This window comes from Miscanthus floridulus, chromosome 13 (assembly GCF_019320115.1).
Source record: "Miscanthus floridulus cultivar M001 chromosome 13, ASM1932011v1, whole genome shotgun sequence".
Classification (NCBI taxonomy): Eukaryota; Viridiplantae; Streptophyta; class Magnoliopsida; order Poales; family Poaceae; genus Miscanthus; species Miscanthus floridulus.
In genome coordinates this window covers 65968056-65972673 of record NC_089592.1, presented here as the reverse complement: position 1 = coordinate 65972673, position 4618 = coordinate 65968056, and the positions used below count along the sequence as shown (strand labels likewise).

The 4618-nt window shown below is 38.9% G+C and overlaps 1 pseudogene; it reads right to left on the bottom strand.

Annotated features, from left to right (window-relative positions):
- Window positions 1-349: 349 nt before the first annotated feature.
- Window positions 350-2062, bottom strand: LOC136500322 (ethylene-responsive transcription factor RAP2-2-like; annotated as a pseudogene).
- Between the last annotated feature and the right edge of the window lie 2556 nt (window positions 2063-4618).

The window sequence follows — 4618 nt, the reverse complement described above, 5'->3', positions numbered from 1 at the left end:
AAATTATCATTACATTACAATGATACACGCAAGACCAATCAAGTTCCATTACCAGTACTGGCTGGAGCTTACAGCAAACCATAAATAAATAGTGCAAACTGATGCACAATTGAAGGCATAGAAAACATTATGTCATAACACAAATAAGCCTTTTGTGACTACATCCCCATCATGCATGCTTCAAACCTACAATTTTTTTTAAAAAAGAAGTACAGATAATTAGTGTGAGCAAAAGATGAAAGTAACAAAAATTAATTGAATTGTCACCAATATTAATAATCAATAGGTGCCTTACCACTTGCTGGTATCCACAAGACAGAAGCCGTATTGACCATCATGGCATGATCCATCAATTTTGCTTATTATCTAACATGTGGTCATAAAACTCCCACATACTAATCTCAGCCACCACGTCCTCACTAACATCACCTTGTAAAATAGAAGGAATAGCTTCATTTTCCATCTCTTGGAGAATAGGATGATTATTCATGTTTTTTTGCAACATCAACACCAGCCATGCCCAATGGAGTGATGGGTGTGGCATTAGTTAGAGTAGGAGCAATCTCGCCATCATTTCTTTCTATCATCCTTGATGGACCATCAAAAGTAGGTTGAATGAACATTGGCATGCCAACTTGTGGTAAGAAAGAGCATCCATTCAGGTTCCTACTAGCCTCATTGCCCAATCCATTACCTCAACCATATGTGATTCTGTTTTGATTTGAACACTCACCCATCCTTGGGATGTCATAACAAACACGAGGCTTTTTCATATAGTGTAAGCCAAAAGACTAAGTAGAAATTAAGCTACCATTGTTTCCACTAAAATTCACCATTGCCTCATTAGAGTAGTTTGTATGGCGCACCAATTCATTGGTATTCATTTTCACTACTGGAATAGCCATTGTGGTCATTGTAGTAACATTTAGTTTTGGTGTATTGCTCACCATGTTTGGTGGTCCTTCATCAGGGAAATTCAATTGTGCCTTATTACCTCTAATCTTGCAGGCATCAGCATCATATGCCCTAGCCGCATCTTCTGGTGTTCTATACGTGCCTAACCAAACACGGACACCCTTCGCAGGATCACGGATTTCAGCAGCCCATTTGCCCCAAGGGCGTTGGCGGATGCCCCTATACGGGGTCTTGCGCTTGCGCTTTGGCCTTACATTGGTACCTTCATTGGTAGTGGTTGGTACTCGACTAATCACAACAACTATATAGAGGAATAGCTATTATTGATTATAAATGCTAATGACTAGATAGACAATCCTATCGGTAGTTCTTTGCAAAAAAGGAATCTAAATTAGAACATCATGAAATTTACCTTATGAGATATTCATACTATCAAGAAGCAACTGACAACTAGAATGATTGTAGTACATGTGAAATATAACATACAAAACAAGTAAACCACCTCGCTTGGGTTATTCTAAGAAAATATTAAATATGCATCCAAATATTGATCTAATTAGTGGTATTATTATAATAGCCTTTTTGAGATACCACCCACCCCAACCCGCCCGCTGAATTATTACAACAAAAACAACAGGCAAATATATGAGAAAAACGTGAGCACAAGCAGTTTATGCCCATGAACTAAACCAATCCAAATTAAATTATGATCATGAGAAAATGTAAAATGATACTAGAATTTATTAACAAAAGATAATTTATCAACTTTACATTAAAAATAAATGGTGTGAGAAAAAATCACATAGATTCACATGTATAACTACATATACGCCAGGGATGAACATGCAAATACACATCTTTGTTAGCAAATCATACCTTTCATGGGAAAATCAAGTCCAACTTTCCCTTTTGTTGGCGTTGAGGCACTAGTAACACCATTCTTGAATGGTAACGGAGCCATAAACTTATAGTGGCTCTCATCCTGCTCATCATACTTCTTAGAGAAAGCTTGGAAATCAGCTTCAAAGTCGTCTGCTCCCTCATCTATCTTGCTTGCCCTCTTTAACTTGCACTCACCATAGTTCTTCAACTTATTATCTTGAAATTTTTCTTGACCCATCCCTATAACTTGCTTATTTGTGTTTGTGGGTGGCGGTGGCCTGATACTTATGTCCAAAATGACCAAACCGTTACATGTTGTTGGATCTTGGTGTGACAGCCTGGCTACAAGATTGATCTAGGAAGATACACTAGAATATGTGGTGATGGTCGTGGCGCCTGTGATTTTGGCCATTCATCATGTGAAGAGAAATGTATATTTGATTACATCTTGTATCGCAAAAGAGGGACATGCATGCACCATGTCTTACTTTGAAGAATTGATTGCTTCCACGCTTTGCTTTGGTATACTATCTTTTCTAGCTTTAATTTGCTTATATTTTTAGTATATCTATGTTACGTATCTATAATAGAATCGACCAATTATACGAAATTAGGTAAGAAAATCATCCGCTAGAGCAGACGATTTAGCAAACTTAAGCCTGTATAACCCGGTAGTCCATGAAATCACGAAGGATTTCAAACCAACTCACATACCAGCCAAGATCGTAATAAGTTTAGCGGTCACCATCACATATTACATAAAAGTTCGCATCATAGGTACATCGGAGTTTAAACATAGTTATTACAAACCGAGTTCAAATAGAAGTAGCGCAAGCCATTTGTTCAAAACCACACACACTCACACGGAGTTCAAGTACAGTGCTAGCTGATGATCATCTCCAACAAAAGCATTAGATGAGACGTAAGGAATGACCATGCCCATGGTCCTAAGCATCACCCATCGCAGGACAAAGGCAGTTGATACAGTAGCCGTAATACATCTGCCCATCTATAACAAGTGGGAACAAAACCCTGAGTACGAGAAGGTACTCAGCTAGACTTACCCGACATAACCGAAAATAAAGTGACACCAAGGATTATGAAGGGCTTTATAGTAGGGTAGCTGACTCATTTGCAAAAAGGCATTTTAGCATTTCAAGAACCTTTCCAAAAGCATTATTGTCAAGTTAATTATTTTTAACCTGTCGACTACATTTGCACCTATACTAGAGCAAGCATGTGATTAAGCAAATAATGATAACCAATGATCATTAACAACTTCCATAATGTCATATCTATTATAACTGTCCAAGTGTTCCATCAACATTACTACGATGAAGTAACTCAAGTCAAGTGTTCACTATTCAGTGAACGATGGCGATTCGAATCGATTATTAACCAGCTGGTAATTTATTCCTTACACAAACCCCACTCACCCGCTAAAGTGAGGTATTGGTCACCGAGTCAACTATCTAGAAAAAATAATCTTGAGTTTGCCAGGAACCACATGTACCCGGGGGCCGACCGACTGCCTTTTGGTCTTATCATCGCGCCCCCGTGTCCTACGACACCTACTCTGGTATAGTGCGCTGCGGGTAATCCACTCAGCCCGAATAATCTCCCAGCTTCACGGTCGAAAGGTACGTTATTCGGCCAGCTAAATGTAAGGCATGCGTTCAACATGACCCGAGGCCCAACAACGGTCGGTCCTTAATCGACACAGACGGAAAGCACTATAGTCCAAAACCCTGTAAGTCTCCGTCCGATCTCAACTTCAAATTAACACTTAGTTATACCATGACTACATAGTTATCCGAGCAGATCTAGGTAACCACCTATAGCTCGCAGGTGATAGGAAATCACCCGACTTCTACCGGTCTAAGCCAGCTAAGCATTGACTCGACTGCGGATACCAGGGTAACAAGGATATAGTATAACAAAGGTAGACAAGGTATAATGCAGCAACGGTTGCAAACAACTCCTGAACATAATGCATCAATTAAAGTAAAGTATTAATTAATAATCGCAAACCGGGGAGAAAAATGCTCCGGGGCTTGCCTCTCTCGAAGGAGCTCGGGCAGTGATCGGGGCACTCCGAAAGTTCCTCAACGTCCTCCTCGTCTACTTCGGTCACTTCTTGCGGCTACACCTCGAGCTGCTCCTCGGGCTCCTCGGGTACGATGACCGAGCTCTCGATTTGCGATCCTGTATGATGTAGGTGCGTAAGTGCTTATGCAAAAGGTGCATCGGATGAAATGAACACAATGAATATGCTTGCATGCAAGGTAGTCAACACCATCCAAGAACATGTACTACTCATCTACTGCATTCTCTTCTACTACTAATATGCTAAGTCAACGCATCTCATTAAATGCTTCAAAGATACACCAAAGCAAACATTATTAACTAATCATGTATTAAAGAAGATTAGTTTATTTCATTTTAAACTAGGGATACAATAGCAACATATATTTCTGGTGCTCATAAAAATCTGAAAAAATTACAGTAGCATAGTACTACTCTAAGTAGTCTACCATAAAATTTTCAGGGCATTTGGATAAGTAAAATAGCCTACACAAAAATGACAAGCTATGGCATAATTATGATCATGAAAATACTTTGTACTGTGAAAAGTATCAAACAACAGATGTAATATTTTTCCTATATTCTACATAGTAAATAATCACTGCACAAAAATTTTCACATGCATGTTTTATACAAATTTTGCTCTCTAGCAAAAATAACAAAAATCAGCCATTAAAGGCACTTGAACTACACCTCATAATTTTTCTACAGGACATGCATGTCATATATTTTTCCT